Raw genomic sequence first — 19,628 nt, forward strand, 5'->3', positions numbered from 1 at the left:
GTTCATTTTGTGGAGCTTATCTTCCTGTTTTCTGGTCTTTGGGTTTCACGGGTCTCCCTACTTCTATGTTTAATTATTTACTCACCTTTATAAGGGTTGTTGGTGAATTCCCTCATTACCAGATTCTTTAGGTTTGTCCTGATTTCTCACATTCTATCCCAGTGTCTTTTTTCAGTGTTTTTCTTGTCCATTACAGATCTGTGCTGCCATACTGAATCCTTTAGTTTTTGCCTTATCTTGGATTTGAAGCAAAAATGCAGTATTTTATTGGGCATGATAGTAAGTCTCTGTGTACTGACCTACTGCTGGAAGTTTGGACAATCCTTCTACTGTTTCCATATGAAAGACTGTTGCCTCTTACTTTGATCACCCATGTGCATTGACCTACTTTTAGTATTTTGAATAACCTGCTCACTTCTCCTTCAGATAGACTGTTGCCTGTTGGACCCTTCACCCATGTGCCTGGCCTCTATCTGCTTCACTGTTGATTCACACTGTCCTGAACCACCTGTGGGACAATGAGCCTGTTTTTTTTTTTTTTTTCACCTGCCTTCCATTGCGATTCTGTGTTTTGCTCCCCTGTTAAAATCATTATGTACTTTCCCTTTGAAATTATTTCAGAAGAAAAGCATGTACACTCGTGGTTCATAACGCCTGGTTCATAGTTCCTGCAAAATGTAACGGCAACAATGGAAGCAGGTACATATAAGGATTATTAACTAAAGCAGGTCCCCCACTGTTGATTTATGGTGCCCAAAAAACAGTCAGATACCCAACTGTGGCATGCTATAGTGTGTAATGTGGGGTAATAGTAATGTTTTATATTGTAGTGACAATCGTGAAATTTAAATAAAATGAGCAAAAAACTATGAATTTGTGACACATCGTGATCCAGAAGTGAATAACTAGATGCAGTTTGTGTTGAAAGAGGGTAATATGCATGTTTTACTTTAATTTTACAAACAGCATTGTGTCTAACATTACATTGTGCATGGATACATTGTGTATGTATTCATGCACTATATTTAATATTTTATTTCCTTACTCCATCTGGAAATAAAGTTTTTCTGCTTGAATGTAAATTTGGCTGCACAGTCACTTCGATGCCAGTTTCCGATTATTAAAGGCTAAAATTAAAATACAATGCAGATTGTTTTCTGTTTTGGAGCAGAGTGATTTTACTGACCACAGAGAGCAGCGGAGTGAGGTACAGCACAGTGGTCAGTCTGTGTGCAGGGTGGTGCGTTCATGGACTCACTGTCCACTGACTTCTTTATACCTCCTCTGGAAATATAACATGCAGCCATAATCCCATGAAAGTCATCCCACACTCTTCAGCAGAAGACAGTTTTTCAGATGTTAACAGATACATTTTAGCTGTATAGTAATGTGTTGTTATAAAGACATTAGTGCATACGCTGCACACAGTACCATTGTGAGCATGCCCAGAAGCTCCCATGTCATATTGCTGCCTTCACTGTCATTTGCGAGCAGCAGTAACCTGGTGTATAATTGTGTACAACTTTAGACTGATTAATGATTAATTAATGATTAATTTCCTTATTTTTGGAATTTGGTAGGCAAAAATCATCAATGGGAGACGGATAATCTTTTTCTTACTAACTTTTTCTTTTTCTGATCTTTTTCTTACTAACAATATATTTCTCTCACCAGAATAAAAACTACTGAAAAATGGTCCCAGTGTTGATGTTCAGCTCTTTTGCGTGAAGGTCGTGAGAGGTTCAGTGCACCGAGACGTTGTGTCCAAATTAGAGGAAGATGGGAAAATATGCACAAAAATGTGTACTTCACTGTTTCACTGCAAGTTCAATTTAGCAGCTTGAAAATGAAACATTAAGGCAATAAAGTAACAGAATGTAATGTTTGTACTTAAGTGTGTACGGTTACCGAGCTGAACATAAAGGAAGTCTTCTGGGCCCTTGTTTAATCACCATGGTGGATTTTGCACGTCTTGTCATATTTCCACAGACTTGTGATAATCTGATATCCAGCACAGCGGGACCCTCCAGGGTCGTGTCTGGGTGTTCCTTCTGATAAATTTGCGATAGTGGTTGCAACATGTGACACTAAAAAACATGTGGTGGCCCAAAATAGTTGCTGCATCTCCTCCACAAGCTCTTTGGATCTCAGCCTGTGTGACAAAATACAAAGTGTGTTGTGTCTAATGTCACAGCTGCTTTTAGGGCAATGAGGTCATCCACCAAAATGTGCTGCATAGACGCCATTGTTAGCTTTCATTTAACAAGGCTGCAGATGATTAATCTGTGTGCAACAGCGTTACTGCATCGAAGATTTTTCAGGCAAAATTGAAATGTGATGCCTGTTGTCATTTTTATTGCCTTTAAATATATGCAAATACATTATCATTACAGTGCATCTGGAAAGTATTCACAGTGCTTCACCTTTTCTACATTTTGTTATGTTACAGCCTTATTCCAGAATGGATCAAATTAATTTCATTCCTCTCAAAATTCTACACATAATAAATACCCCATCATGACAATGTGAAAAAAGGTTGTTTTTTTTTTATTTTTTAGATTTTATGCAAATTTATTAAAAATTTATTAAAAATAAGAAACTAAGAAATAATGTACGTAGGTATTTACAGCCTTTGCCTTGAAGCTCAAAATTGAGCTCTGGTGCATCCTGTTTCCACTGATCATCCTTGAGATGTTTCTACAGCTTAATTGAAGTCCACCTGGGGTAAATTCAGTTGATTGGACATGATTTGGAAAGACACACACCTGTCTACATATAAGGTCCCACAGCTGACGGTGCATGTCAGAGCACAAACCAAGCATGAAGTCAAAGGAATTGTCTGTAGACCTCCTAGACAGGATGGTCTGGAGGCACAAATCTGGGGAAGGGCACAGCATCATGTTTGGAGAAAACCAGGCACCATCCCTACAGTGAAGCATGGTGGTGGCAGCATCATGCTGTGGGGATGTTTTGCAGCAGCAGGAACTGGGAGACTAGTCAGGATTGAGGGAAAGATGAATGCAGCAATGTACAGAGACATCCTGGATGAAAACCTGCTCCAGAGCGCTCTTGACCTCAGACTGGGGCGACGGTTCATCTTTCAGCAGGAGAATGGCCCTAAGTACACAGCCAAGATATCAAAGGAGTGTCTTCAGGACAACTCTGTGAATGTCCTTGAGTGGCCCAGCCAGAGCCCAGACCTGAATCTGACTGAACATTTCTGGAGATATCTGAAACTGTCTGTGCACCGACGCTCCCCATCCAACCTGATGGAGCTTGAGAGGTGCTGCAAAGAGGAATGGACAAAACTGCCCAAAGACAGGTGCACCAAGCTTGTGTCATCTTATTCAAGAAGACTTGAGGGTGCAATTGTAAAGTATTGAGCAGAGGGTGTGACTACATATACACGTCATTTCTTAGTTTTTTTTATTTTTAATAAATTTGCAAAAATCTAAAAAAAAACAACAACTTTTTTCACATTGTTATTATGGGATGTTGTGAGTATAATTTTGAGGGAAAACATGAATGTCATCCATTTTGGAATAAGACTGTAACATAACAAAATGTGAGAAAAGTGAAGCGCTGTGAATACTTTTTGGACGCACGGTAAATGAATAACACAGTAAATGCACAGTTTAGCAGGAAATGAATGTCATTCAGATTTTAAAACATAGCTCCACCCCCTTGCTGTCATTGGGCAGTTAGCTGATCTATATTATGGCTTGTATACTGCTGGGAATTAAAGAAACAGCAATTTTGTATTTGAGTGTTGACCAGTATGTGGCAGATGTTTGCACTAAGCCTAGGCTCCAGCCCCATTCTGTGACTGGTCTGTTGGCTGTTTTATATTCTGGTGCGAATGTTACACCTGTCAGTGCATTAAAATCCAATGACAAAGATTTACATTAAATTTTGCCATGTCTTTGCTGCCACCTGGTGAATGACAGCTGGCTTTTATTTTGCAGAAATAGGAACCTTGTTATTTGGGGAGCAGGTCAGATCTGAAAAGCTTTAAAAATTGTTGAATTTTTCATGTGACCACCTTACATACCCGGGTGGCCACATGTGCCAAAGCTTTTCTCATTCTTCCCTCCGCCCCCTTCTTTCTCTTTTTCTGCTTTTATGGCGATGGAGGATCATGCTGCCTTACCTTCTATTATTATAACCAATATAATCCTCTCTTCACAATAATGAGGGTTCTCCGGCCGCAATTATTAAATGTGAAAAATAGAATATGTCTCCTTTGGGTTACTGTACCAACATGGCAGCCTGCACAAGGGCACCCATTCCCATGTATTTATAAAGGGTTCATTCCAAGATGATGAAAACACACTGATTCAACACACTGATTCATTGTTGGGGGTGATTATGCACTAATGACCAGATGGTTACAGATGCTATAGTTCATTCATGCTAATAAACGCCACTAAATCCTGCACACTGTAGCTTTAATATCAGCTCCCACACTACCAGGAAGACAGTGAAGTGAAACCAGCACACGTGATGTGCTGAAATCTCCAGGTTTAAGTTAAAACTCCAGCATCTGTATTCTGAATTACGTGAACAGATATTGTACTCTTGTGAGGTAAATCAGAAAATAGAACACTGCATTTGTCAATTCGGGACGACGCAAAAGCACAACACAAAAGCACGAGTCAATGTTTCACTGTTGGCTATGAACTTCATGGACCAAACAACACTTACAATCCACCTCAGTGTACCTCAGTGTACTTCGGTGTACCATGGCCTATACAAAATGTATGGTGGCCATCCCAGGGTGGCAGGAAAAGCCAGCTACTGGTCAGTAAAGGATTACATGGGCTAACATCTAAAAATGGCCCAATCATATTGAGAAGTGTAACACATTTTTTGTCTGATCATAAAGTTTCCAAAAAGGTATAGTTTGAACTATCTTTGACAGAATGTTATGGAGTTATGTGGCAAAAACAACAAAAATGATGACAAAAGTACATTTCAGTTTGTACAGGGGTAAAATGTTAAAGTTGCTCCAGTTTTGGTAAAAATTTAATTTAATTACTGATTGAGGTTTTAAAAAGGAATAGTTTCCACCATCTGTCATGCTTGGTGGGCAACATATGTGTCATAGAATTCAATGGACGTTGACTTTGTTTGACCTTTACTTTGGAGACCAAACATTCAACATGCTCGAAATTATTCCACAGTGGTGGGCACAGCTAAGCAAAAAGTTAGCTTCGATAACCGCTAATCTGCTAACTGAAAAGTTAACTTTTATAACAATAAACCGATAAAAAATTAGCAGAAGCTACAGCTAACTGCTAACTTTTAGTATTGACTCCGGTACACTGTCAGCTACTGACAAGCCAGTTTTGAGTTTAATCACCGCCGATGCTTCTGAGTACAATCAAAGGCGATCACAAACCCAACACAAACAAAAAGTCAGAGCTTCTGTCTTTGTGCGCCCTGCCCACTGCTGTGAGGAAGAGTAATTTGCATTCAACATACAGTCCATCAGATGTGGGCAAAAGCAGGTTTGACTTATGGTTTGATTTAAAAAACAAACTAATTCCAGAAGGTTTATTGATGTTAACGTTAACTCTGTCATTTTTACAAAGTGAAAATATCACAAATATCTTTTAGTTTTCAAGTAATGCACTAATTCTGAAAGTTTGAGCATTAAAACTCACAGATGCCAAAAGGCATTATGGAAAATGAGCCTTCTCATCTGGTTGGTTGGTTGGTTAACATACAAGTTATTGTAACGTGTGTGTTGGTTTATTGTAAGTATTTTTTTTTATTTGTTAAAAAAAAAAAAGGCATTTGCAAACTGAAAATTCAGTTTAAGTATGATTCAGGCAGCGCACTGAATGGCGACCGTGTGACAGTTGGATGCTATTTACACTCCCATCCAGTAGATGGCAGTGTTCATTTTGGGTCAAAATGCATAGAACACCGTCACTGGAACCGCCATCTCCCAAAATTAGCAGTTAGCAGAGTAGCGGAACTGTGTCCCCCACTGCTATTCCATTTATTAATCCTATTAGCTTAACCAATAATTTGCATCACTTTTTAACTGAACTGAAGCAACTTTAACTTTTAAGTCTTGTACAAACTGAAATTGACCATTGTCTCCTTCTCTGACGTTTTTACCCCATAACTCCACAAGATTCAGTCACAGACAGTCCAAACTCCAAACTATACCTTTTAAGTATACCTATGATGACACAAATGTGGTATACCTCTCAATACGATTGGAGCATTCTTAAATGGTGACCCCTGTGTAATTCTTCATTAACCAATACTTGACTATAGCTGCCATAGACCATAGTAGGCCTTTTATGTAGGCCATAGTATACAGAAGCCACATTGTGTTGTTTTAATCCCCTTAAGTGGTACTGGCGAGGTCACAATTGGTTTTGGGCTGATGGACGAATAGACAGGATCGCTGTAATTGTTCCAATGTTACACTTGGCCACTTTTCCAATATGCAAGTCAGAAGACAATGATGGATCAAAACAGTTCAAAAAGAAAAAGTTTGAGTCTCAACCTGACTGTGTTAGCATGTATCACACCTCAGTTATCATGTTCTCACATGGGCGAAGATAACATACCTTCCCTTAAAGAGCTCACTCACACATGCACTGCTTGACCTCTTTGTTCTATTTTTAGGAAACACTCCATTGGTGTTACCATGCACACCAGGATGGTGGGACGATCTCAACTTCACCACCTCCTCTGACCCACAGCTGACTCTCATGTCGCGTGGCAGCTCTAGAAGTGCTTATTTCTTGGTGGGGGTAAGAATATTTGGAAGGTTGGTGAACAAAATTTCAATGTGCAAACATGCATTTTAAAGTAAATTTAGAATTTGGACAACAGTAAGTATTCTGCTGAAGACATCTTTGTCGATTTGGCCGATAGTGTTCTTGGATTCCATCAGCTAGACCAGAGAAGTTTTTCAAACTTTGGTACTGAAGCATGAAGTAGAGCAGGTAGCTCAGTGGGATATGTGTTGCGCCACTAATATGTGGACCTGTGTCCTTGGAGTGTCAGTCCATGGAGTGACACTGTCCTTTATTGTGTCCACCATAAAGAGTCAATTAAATCTCCCTTTGTTTGTCTCCTCATCTGGTCTTCCAGGCACATCCAACTGGGAGGAGGCCCTGGAGGAGACCCAGGACATGGCACATGGATTATATTTCTCAGCTGGCTTGGGAACACTTTGGGATCTCCCAGGAAAAGTTAGAGAACTTGAACAAGGATAGGGAAGTGTGAGTTGAGCTGCTTGGTCTGATGCCATAGCAACCCAGTGTTGCAGGCAGCAGACCGAACGGTCCCCCACTAAAAATTAGTCCACCCTGCCTTCACTGTGCATGCATCATTTTGGAGCTCTAAGACAGAGTCTCTTCACCCAAAGTGATCAAATGGATTAATATGATTATTAACCATCAGATGACAAGGTAAAACCTCTTAAATCATTCTAAAGTCAGTTTTAAGCAGAAATGAGGCGGTACTCTGTGACACTTTCAAATGACTGACGCGCAGTGAACGCATAAGCTAGCAGCTCGTGTAGCCACGATGCTCTGATCACTTCCTCTGTCTTCTATGATGAAATAATGTTGAATTTATGTGAAAATGATTGTTGTACCAAAGGTTCAGATATCTGTCGCTGAGAAAGATGATGACTGGAGGCAGTTTGCAGCAGAAACAAGGTGATAATCTGTGAGCTGCAGCTAATGACGCATGCGCAGCGAAGGCAGGGCGGACCTATTTTTAGGGGGCTGAGTTGGTTGGTGACACCAGATAAGCGGCTGAAAAATAATGAATGAAAGTCATTTGGCAACACTTAGTCAGCATTGTCTCAGTCCACCCAGCTGTAAACAGGTACCAGCCTTGGATGTTGAAGTAAGCATTGATGGACTGACATCCTGTCCAGGAGTTGTAGACTCTATGGAACCTGGGGGATAAGCACCAGTGGTGCTCTGGGCCTATGTCGGACCTACTTATTAAAGCTCCTTGATTGTGGAGTGACTTGCAATGAACTGTTGGAGAGTCTGTTCTCTTGTCTGGTCCACACAAGTCTTCTTTCTGTGAGGCAGCAAAGCCTAACAGAAAACCTGTCACATTCCCAGATACGAAAACTGGATTTTCCCTTTCAGCTGGAAGACATAGTATTCTGTTTACATTCACTGTTCTTTGTTCATCAGAAAGAGTTTTCTTTGTGCGTGACAGTATCACCTAGGGTTGCCAACTCTCTGAAAAATAAATAAGGGACACCTCACTGGCAGGGCTGACCGGCCCATGGAAATATAGACTGGAATGGACATGCGCGCCTCTATCTATTAGCGTCACTCAGGACAGGAAGGCGCCATTACTAAGGGTGGAAATGTGCAGCTCATCAGTAATAAACTGACCGCTTTTTTTGCACTAGTGTCACTATTTCTTAATGGATTTTAATAAATGTAGGCTTGTTTCAAAGCCCTTTGAAAGCTCTTTCCAATGCACCTATGCATGTGTGGGTGAAAAAAAAAAACTTTTATGTAAAATGCAGAAATCTGGGGAAATTACAACAAACTGTGCTGCTTTTCTCACTTTATTGTCGCTATTTGTTAACAGATTTTAATAAAAGTAGGCTTGTTTTAAAGCCCTTTAATTGCTCTTTCTAATGAACCCATACATGTCTAGGTAGAAAAAAATGTGGAAAAAGTGTGGAAATTTGTGGAAAATATTTGTGAAAAATATTCCATTCTGTTCATTTACTGTGATTTATTTTTTCCTGTCATCATAATTCTCGATGGATTTTTATAAATGACGCTTGTAAGTTGTATTCATGCTAATTAAAAGGTCTAACGAACCCATACATGTCTGGATAAAAAATCCTTATGTATTAAAATATAAATCTGAAGTATGTCTTGCCATTGTGCTCATTTATCTTGCTGCTTTTTCCACTGTAATATTACTGCTAGTCTTTTAATGACAACAACGTATATATGATTTTTACTAACATTTTATTACAAGTAGATATAAAGCCATTCAGAATTTATAACTTTTGACCCTCAGTCAGGGTAAAAAGTATCTCCTCCATCCCCTCCAACCACACTGTTCAAATTTAAATGCCTCCTGTGACCACCATGTACATATCATATTAAACAACAGCTGCAAGTATATATATAGACATAAATATATTTAAACATTTTTGTTTCCGCATGTGAACGCAGCTTAATGAAAAGAACTTATGGCAATGAGTTATAGTCTCAGTATACTGACATTAAATTGCGACATAACGACTTTAAAATAGACATTTGTTTTACATAATTACATTAAGGCTCTTGTACAGTTCATTTTAGTATTGGAGAATTTGTTTTTGTGGTTCGTGCAGTTGATGGTGGAGCACTGGCTGCCTTTTTTCTCCTCATATCGCTTCTGTTTAACAGGATCAAGGTCTCTCTCCACCCTCAGTAATGGCCGCCGTGGGGCACGCCGCTAGTCACGTGATGTCCTTTCCAGTCTCTATTTCCATGGACCGGCCAACTGACCATTGCCTTCACTCTTCCCAGCGTGTGTGTGAAACGATTTTTAACCATTTGACTATTGACTTGACCCTGAATTTAAGTGGATGCACACATGCATTTGTTATGATATGAACATGCGGAAAAAAATTATTATTTAGAAATTTATTTTTAGTGCAAAATAAATTTTCACTCACAATTTCAATATGAGCATCATGTCCTGCTTCAAAATATAAAACAAAATTTCTTTAAAAATAAATCTTTCTCTGTCGTGTTATTGCTTAACTTACAGTTTTTATTGATTGCTTTGACACAGTAGTCGACTCAAAATCCACATTTCTCAAAACAGTTAACGCAGAGGCCTAAACAGTGGCACCAATGGTCAAAATGACACATTTTGCTTGCAAAAGGCTCTAACTCTGCTAAAACATTTAAACTATGGACCAAAAGCAAATTTTGCCCTCAAACAACACAACTTGCACACAAGTGCATAAGCGCTTCCAATCAGTCATTAGACAAGGGGCATCAAAATACAAAATGCAGCACTCAATGTGAATCAGTGCTGCATTACTGGTCATTGTACCTAATGACTGAGCTACAGTAATGACTGAGCAGCTTACATGTCAGTGCCATTTGTAGTCAAATTTGCCTTCTTGCAAAAAAAGTGATCCAGATATGCTGTGATGAAAATTTTATTGATTGCAGTATTCATTCTTGTTTTTCTTATTTAGACCGTGGCTAACAAATGAAATATCCCAACAGAAACCACATATAGAATATGAAAGAAAAAATAAAATCCGTCACTGTGTAAGACATTAGGAAAATAAAAATAATAATTCTGTACAATAAAGAAAAAAAATCTCTACTAGTCTATTCTCTCTTGATGAATAGGCCACATGGCCTCATCTACATCACACTCAATATTTTCCCTTGCGATGCACCTAGGGAAGAATCATCTAGCATGCCTTATCCATCCTTGGCATGCCTCTGCATCTATGTCTTGGGCAGCAGTGGTCATTGCATCGAGCAAGGGCATCTGCTCCTAGGGGCGGTGGTTGTATACCTTCCATCTCCATGCACTGAAGAATTCCTCTATAGGATTTAAAAATGGAGAGTACAGGGGAAGGAATTGCATCATCATCCTCGGGTGCCCCACAAACCACTCATTCACCACACGAGAGTGGTGGAATGCCACATTGTCCCAGATGATTACAAACAGTGGCATGCCAGGCCTCAACAGCCCTCTTTCCTGAGGCGGGATGAGCCTGTCATGCAGGGTGTCCAAGAATGCAATGAGGCGCTCACTATTGTAGGGGCCAACAGCTGGAATATGGCTGAGGACACCATCATTAGAAATAGCAGTACACATAGTAATGTTGGCGCCCCTCTGCCCTGGAACTGTAATAGTGGCCCTATGCCCAATGAGGTTCCTCCCACGGCACCTCACTTTACAGAGGTTGAAGCTGGCTTCATCGACATAGATGAAAATATGATGTGCCCCCTCAGCTTCAAGCTTCATGATATGCTGAAGAAAAGAAAAAGCAAAATTACAATTACATACAGTAGAAGTAACTCCAGTTGACAGTAACTGCATGATATGCCAAGGCACAACAGTATAGTACTGTAATGTGTCCTTACCTCCACATATTGGAATCTGGCCTCCTTCACAGCATCAGAGTTCCTCTGGAAGGGAACTCTGTAGAGCTGTTTCATAGCCATGTTGTTCCTACTGAGGACACGGGCAATTGTTGTCTCACTCACGGTATTTACATTTCGAAATACCCCCTGATCTGCAATCACTGCTGCCCTGATTTCACGCAGCCTAATGGCATTATTTGCCAGAACCATGTTCACAATGGCTGCCTCCTGCTCAGCATTCAAAAGTCTGCGTCTACCACCACCGACCGGTAGCCTTTCGATTCTATAAAGAATACATGACATGTGGAATAAAATTACATGGCATACTGTATATCACTACAGATATATCTGTATATACTGTATGAGCAACATTACCTGTTCTCCAGTCGAAAAACTCTGACAATGGATGCAACCGTGTTTCTATTGAGAACAGGTTGGACTCCTTGTCCAGCCTCTCTATGTGAAAGACCATGATTTACCACATGATCAATCACAGTTGCCCGAATTTCATCTGTTACTTGAGCCCTTCCAGCTACACCCCCACCTCGCACACGGACTCCTCTTCCTCGGACTCGTCTTCCCCCGAGCCCTCTACCTCTCACTCTCATGTGCCTTAGACCATCCATGCTTGCAAGTTACAACACACAACGTGGCACCTTTTGAACCTGCAGACTGATTTCAAATTGAAAAGTTGTGTGAAGCAGTGTCAAACAGGTGCTCCAGTGATTTCATGCCGGTCAAGAGGTTTCTAAGAGATGGGAATATATGGTTTCTGTTTGGTTACCACAGCTAAAGCAATGGAGTTTGGACTGCTTGAATGGCATCTGCGTTAACGGATTTGCAAAAGGGTGGGGGAATTGTGTCAAACCAATGACAATGGGTTAACTCATTTGCAAGAGGTGTTTTTTGCTCTGCTGAGAGAGTGATGATGAGGACTGAGAGGTTACCAGTTTCTTCAAACAGGTTAAAGCAATCAATAAAAACTGTAAAAGTGTATAAATTAACAAAAAAAAAAAAAATCATCCAAAACAATGTAACAGTGAAAGTCTGAAAAAGTAAACAATACATACAATACTTATAGCTGTTGTCGCGCACCTTTTCCACCCAGCCATTTTCCTTTTCCCATTTGCCCGTGTATTTTTGTTTTCTTTTTTTCGAGGAGGAGTAACGACGTTACAGACATTGCTGTTCGTAGGCGTATCTGCAGTGCCAGTGTCGGTGTCGGTGTCTGTGTCGGTATCAGCCATGCTGATTTGTTATGGTCATCCGACGACCGTCGTCGGCTCATGATTCTCGTCCGGGATCTTCTTGCGAGCAGATATCCCTCAACCGATGAGATAAGAGTGATTCTGTATCGTCAACTCGTGTCTGTCAGCTCATTGGTGAAGAGCAGGAGAGAGGCTGGGATCAAATTTACCATAAGTTTCCATATAAAGCGCAAGTCAATTCCATTGACATTTTACAGACTTTTTGATTCTCACAGAAATATGGGACAAACTGCGTCCCGTTTCAGGTCAATACGGAACGCACACTTTTATTTTCAAATAAAGGACGATTCCGTTTTTCAAGGGACAGTTGGCAACCCTAGTATCACCCTTATCGTTGATGCCTGTTTGCTGTCTTTCAGACTCTGTGGTCGATTTTGTTGATGTGTTGGAACAATCCATCGTTGACCAGCTGATTAGTTCAAGCTAACTCCCACAATTCCTTCAGGGTGTTTTGTGTCTTTGTTGATTGTTTGCTCATTCGTTTCATGTGTTGGTAGCTTTCTGAATGGCTATAAAAGTGTTTGTTGTGCTGAAAGTTGGCCTTGGTGAAACTGGTTGTTGCTTCAGGGTGAGTTTGGTCAAGGTTACACAAGTTACTCAGATATGTACAACCCCAATTCCAATGAAGTTGGGACGTTGTGTAAAATGTAAATAAAAACAGAATACATTGATTTGCAAATCCTCTTCAACCTAATATTCAATTGAATACACCACAAAGACAAGATATTTAATGTTCCAACTGATAAACTGTATTGTTTTGTGCAAATATTTGCTCATTTTGAAATGGATGCCTGCAACAAGGCATTCCCAAACAGATGAGCTTTCCTGAGATGGTTTGTGCAGAAATTCTTTGGTTATGCAAACCGACTGTTGCAACAGCTGTCCGGTTGGCTGGTCTCAGATGATCTTGGAGGTGAACATGCTGGATGTGGAGGTCCTGGGCTGATGTGGTTACACATGGTCTACGGTTGTGAGACCGGTTGGCTGTACTTCCAAATTCTCTGAAACGCCTTTGGAGACGGCTTATGGCAGAGAAATGAACATTCAATTCACGAGCAACAGCTCTGGTGGACATTCCTGCAGTCAGCATGCCAATTGCACACTCCCTCAAATCAAAACAACCGACAGGGCACACCCATAATACTGAGTCCCCACTGGATATTTGAGCTTCTCACCTTGTCCCTGAATACAAACCCAGATATCCAATGGAGGAATCTCTTTTCCACTGATTGTATCCACAACTTTGTTCTTTAGGTCATTACATAGAGTTCATGACCGTAAGTGAGGATAGGCGGGTAAATCCAAGAGTCCAAGCTTCTGGCTCAGCTCTTTCTTCATCATGACAATCAGGTACAGTGTCTGCAGGAGGTCAGACTCAGCCCCAATCCATCTATCAATCTCATGCTACATCTTACTCCCACCCATGAACAAGACCCCGAGATACTTGAACTTGAACACTTGGGGCGCTAACTCTCTCCTGACTCAAGAGTTGACAATCCACCATTTTTGACAGAGGACCATGGTCTCAGATCTGGACGAGCAGATCCTTGTCCCAGTTGCTTCACAGAGAACAACACCCACCAGAAACAGGTCTGATGTGATGTTGAGAATGCAGACACAGCTCCTACTTTGATTCTGTAGAGGCCGGATTGGGAGTTGCAGCAGTTCCAGTAGTTCCAGTACCCCATATTTCCACTCCACCAGCATATATACAACAGCTTTTTCAAAATTACCTCGGACTGTATATATATTAGACAAATCCTCTGTGATGTCACCCATAGATTTTCTGAAGAGGGGTTTTGAAGCGTAAATGTCATCATATTGTCGGTGTGTGACTTTGCCTAACTCCCAGCAAAACCAATAAATGGACGAAGAGGTGGAGCATGGGCAAGACCACCATGACTTGGGTGACCCCATAATACCCCTCAATCTCATAGTTATGAAGCAAGCTAACAACCTAACTTTGGGTAAGGCGTTTGATTAAAGCATATTTTTGGGACCTGGGCGGTGGCTCATGTAACTGGTGGCTTGGGTAGGGGTATTCATAACTATGAGCAGCAAATTGCCTCTCTAACTGCGGCAAGATCCATGGCCAAAAGTCACCAAGCTACCAATACCTGCTAACAGTGCTAACATACAAAGGAAATAATACTAAAATTTTGCTCAGCGGAAATACTAGAGCACATACTTCTTAGATGGTCCGTTAGTACAATTAACCACACAGCAATCCATATTATCTCAGATATTTGTAATAAAATGCTCATCAAAGGACAAACACTGGCAGAGTGTTCCATGGTGCATACCACAAAATGGCCAACGCACATCCAAAATGTCCATGTATTTGGTGCTACAATCTGATCATAACCTAACAGTAACAGTATTCGCATCTATTGGATGGCATGATGAAACACTCTGATTTGCTTGGCACACCAACATACACCATAAAATTTTTACATACCACCTTGAACGCAACGTGAGCATGACACCCGCTTATACCCGCCTACTACACTTTGCAGCCAGTCACATAGCCACTGATTCACGACAGTCTAAGGACCGCCCACATGGGGGCCGGCCTTGACTCAGGAACAAAAGTTAGAATTTGGGTATCTTTGTTCAAACGGTGCATGTGGTTTGTTTCCCTTTCTTTGTGTGTCTTGTTGTTTTCCCTCCCTGGTGAGGCATGTTTGGTGTATTGCTGGGTGTGGACTCTGGGTTTCCTCCTCCGGCCTGCCCATCTGATCCTCTGCAGCTGCTGAGTCTGCTCACCTGCAATCTATTTCCAATCAAGCCACTGTGGCTCAGCCATCCACACGCTGTCAGATCTTTCAGTCTCCATTGTGGTACAGACTACTGGCCTTATCTCTGAGAAGCTTTTTCATGGTTTGTATTTTTGGCGTTATTTTCCTGGACGTCTGTTTACCTGTTTTCTCTGTGCCTTACATCCTCCACACCTGATCCACCAGAATTCAGCAGAATTAGCATGACCCAAACAGAGGGTCACCCCTTTGAGTCTGGTCTGCTTGAGGTTTCTTCCTCAGAAGGAGTTTTTCCTAAGCAATGTTGCTCTGGGGGTTGGTAAGTTTAGACCTTACTTGTGTGAAGCATCTTGAGGCAACTCTGTTGTGATTTGGTGCTATATAAATTAAAATAGATTGAAATTAAAATTAACATTAAAATAGACACCCTCTCTACTTTTAAGATTAGGCTTAAAACTTTCCTTTTTGCTAAAGCTTATAGTTAGGGCTGGATCAGGTGACCCTGAACCATCCCTTAGTTATGCTGCTATAGACGTAGACTGCTGGGGGGTTCCCATGATGCACTGTTTCTTTCTCTTTTTGCTCTGTATGCACCACTCTGCATTTAATCATTAGTGATTGATCTCTGCTCCCCTCCACAGCATGTCTTTTTCCTGGTTCTCTCCCTCAGCCCCAACCAGTCCCAGCAGAAGACTGCCCCTCCCTGAGCCTGGTTCTGCTGGAGGTTTCTTCCTGTTAAAAGGGAGTTTTTCCTTCCCACTGTAGCCAAGTGCTTGCTCACAGGGGGTCGTTTTGACCGTTGGGGTTTTACATAATTATTGTATGGCCTTGCCTTACAATATAAAGCGCCTTGGGGCAACTGTTTGTTGTGATTTGGTGCTATATAAAAAAATTGATTGATTGATTGATTGAAAATTGAAATTCAAGCACATCTTAGTATCATGTGAAACCATTTTGTCAAAATCCACAAAACCTTGTGAATTTCCTGATTGCACCAGTAACTGAACTGTGATTCTGAGTTCTGCTCAAATCCCAACTTTCACCATCTGTCACCAGATTGGTTTGTTTCCCTCACAGTTCTTCACACTGCTGCTGGTGTTGTTGTTGTTATCACAACTAAATCTTGTCTAAAAAAAAACCCAGCAGCGAACAACGATCACGCGGGTGTTTGTGGAAGGCTTCTTGCTTGCAGCGGTGTTTTGCTGTATCTGTTAGCTGTTTAATCTGCGCAGTTAGATTGATCTAGTTAACTAGATAACGATTTGTTTCACAGTGTAATCTTCACGTGCCTTAACTAAAGCACTCCCTCTGCTGAATCACCTCTAAATTATTTACACATTATTCACTTTGTGTGTTTTTAGGAATCCGCTAGCTTAGCGCAGCTACTAGCTCTTAGCCGATTTAGCATGGCGGCTTCTCCTGTCTCTCCTGCACTTTTCTGCTCTGGGTGTGAAATGTTTAGTTATTCCTCGGCCTCCTTTAGCAGTAATGGTACTTGTAATAAGTGTAGCTTATTCGTAGCTTTGGAGGCCAGGCTGGGTGAATTGGAGACTCGGCTCCGCACCGTGGAAAATTCTACAGCTAGCCAGGCCCCTGTAGTCGGTGCGGACCAAGGTAGCTTAGCCGCCGTTAGTTCCCTTCCAGCAGATCCCGAGCAGCCGGGAAAGCAGGCCGACTGGGTGACTGTGAGGAGGAAGCGTAGCCCTAAACAGAAGCCCCCTGTACACCGCCAACCCGTTCACATTTCTAACCGTTTTTCCCCATTCGGCGACACACCCACCGAGGAACAAACTCTGGTTATTGGCGACTCTGTTTTGAGAAATGTGAAGTTAGCGACACCAGCAACCATAGTCAATTATCTTCCGGGGGCCAGAGCAGGCGACACTGAAGGAAATTTGAAACTGCTGGCTAAGGCTAAGCGTAAATTTGGTAAGATTGTAATTCACGTCGGCAGTAATGACACTCGGTTACGCCAATCGGAGGTCACTAAAATTAACATTGAATCGGTGTGTAACTTTGCAAAAACAATGTCGGACTCTGTAGTTTTCTCTGGGCCCCTCCCCAATCAGACCGGGAGTGACATGTTTAGCCGCATGTTCTCCTTGAATTGCTGGCTGTCTGAGTGGTGTCCAAAAAATGAGGTGGGCTTCATAGATAATTGGCAAAGCTTCTGGGGAAAACCTGGTCTTGTTAGGAGAGACGGCATCCATCCCACTTTGGATGGAGCAGCTCTCATTTCTAGAAATCTGGCAATTTTCTTAAATCCTCCAAACCGTGACTATCCAGGGTTGGGACCAGGAAGCAGAGTTGCAGTCTTACACACCTCTCTGCAGCTTCTCTCCCCCTGCCATCCCCTCATTACCCCATCCCCGTAGAGACGGTGCCTGCTCCCAGACCACCAATAACCAGCAAAAATCTATTTAAGCATAAAAATAAAAAATATATATATAATATAGCACCTTCAACTGCACCACAGACTAAAACAGTTAAATGTGGTCTATTAAACATTAGGTCTCTCTCTTCTAAGTCCCTGTTAGTAAATGATATAATAATTGATCAACATATTGATTTATTCTGCCTTACAGAAACCTGGTTACAGCAGGATGAATATGTTAGTTTAAATGAGTCAACACCCCCGAGTCACACTAACTGCCAGAATGGTCGTAGCACGGGCCGAGGTGGAGGATTAGCAGCAATCTTCCATTCCAGCTTATTAATTAATCAAAAACCCAGACAGAGCTTTAATTCATTTGAAAGCTTGACTCTTAGTCTTGTCCATCCAAATTGGAAGTCCCAAAAACCAGTTTTATTTGTTATTATCTATCGTCCACCTGGTCGTTACTGTGAGTTTCTCTGTGAATTTTCAGACCTTTTGTCTGACTTAGTGCTTAGCTCAGATAAGATAATTATAGTGGGCGATTTTAACATCCACACAGATGCTGAGAATGGCAGCCTCAACACTGCATTCTCAATTGGCTTTGCTCAAAATGTAAATGAGTCCACCCACCACTTTAATCATACCTTAGATCTTGTTCTGACTTATGGTATGGAAATTGAAGACTTAACAGAATTCCCTGAAAACTCCCTTCTGTCTGATCATTTCTTAATAACATTTACATTTACTCTGATGGACTACCCAGCAGTGGGGAATAAGTTTCATTACACTAGAAGTCTTTCAGAAAGCGCTGTAACTAGGTTTAAGGATATGATTCCTTCTTTATGTTCTCTAATGCCATATACCAACACAGTGCAGAGTAGCTACCTAAACTCTGTAAGTGAGATAGAGTATCTCGTCAGTAGTTTTTCATCCTCATTGAAGACAACTTTGGATGCTGTAACTCCTCTGAAAAAGAGAGCTTTAAATCAGAAGTGCCTGACTCCGTGGTATAACTCACAAACTCGCAGCTTAAAGCAGATAACCTGTAAGTTGGAGAGGAAATGGCGTCTCACTAATTTAGAAGATCTTCATTTAGCCTGGAAAAAGAGTCTGTTGCTCTATAAAAAAGCCCTCCGTAAAGCTAGGACATCTTACTACTCATCACTAATTGAAGAAAATAAGAACAACCCCAGGTTTCTTTTCAGCACTGTAGCCAGGCTGACAGAGTCAGTGCTCTATTGAGCCGAGTATTCCTTTAACTTTAACTAGTAATGACTTCATGACTTTCTTTGCTAATAAAATTTTAACTATTAGAGAAAAAATTACTCATAACCATCCCAAAGACGTATCGTTATCTTTGGCTGCTTTCAGTGATGCCGGTATTTGGTTAGACTCTTTCTGTCCTTTTGTTCTGTCTGAGTTATTTTCATTAGTTACTTCCTCCAAACCATCAACATGTCTTAGACCCCATTCCTACCAGGCTGCTCAAGGAAGCCCTACCATTAATTAATGCTTCCATCTTAAATATGATCAATCTATCTTTATTAGTTGGCTATGTACCACAGGCTTTTAAGGTGGCAGTAATTAAACCATTACTTAAAAAGCCATCACTTGACCCAGCTATCTTAGCTAATTATAGGCCAATCTCCAACCTTCCTTTTCTCTCAAAAATTCTTGAAAGGGTAGTTGTAAAACAGCTAACTGATCATCTGCAGAGGAATGGTCTATTTGAAGAGTTTCAGGCAGGTTTTAGAATTCATCATAGTACAGAAACAGCATTAGTGAAGGTTACAAATGATCTTCTTATGGCCTCAGACAGTGGACTCATCTCTGTGCTTGTTCTGTTAGACCTCAGTGCTGCTTTTGATACTGTTGACCATAAAATTCTATTAGAGATTAGAGCATGCCATAGGTATTAAAGGCACTGCGCTGCGGTGGTTTGAATCATATTTATCTAATAGATTACAATTTGCTCATGTAAATGGGGAATCTTCTTCACAGACTAAGGTTAATTATGGAGTTCCACAAGGTTCTGTGCTAGGTCCAATTTTATTCACTTTATACATGTTTCCCTTAGGCAGTATTATTAGACGGCATTGCT

The 19,628-nt window shown here is 41.1% G+C and overlaps 1 long non-coding RNA gene across 1 annotated transcript in view; it reads left to right on the forward strand.

The window, feature by feature from the left end:
* LOC117523748 overlaps positions 1 to 13,307 on the forward strand; it is a 23,535-nt gene extending 10,228 nt beyond the window's left edge. The window contains exon 3 of the long non-coding RNA XR_004564606.1: positions 13,296 to 13,307. This is a non-coding gene — a long non-coding RNA (uncharacterized LOC117523748). The remainder of the gene's footprint in view (positions 1 to 13,295) is intronic.
* Positions 13,308 to 19,628: the final 6,321 nt, after the last annotated feature.

Source organism: Thalassophryne amazonica, chromosome 13 (assembly GCF_902500255.1).
Source record: "Thalassophryne amazonica chromosome 13, fThaAma1.1, whole genome shotgun sequence".
NCBI classification, from domain to species: domain Eukaryota; kingdom Metazoa; phylum Chordata; class Actinopteri; order Batrachoidiformes; family Batrachoididae; genus Thalassophryne; species Thalassophryne amazonica.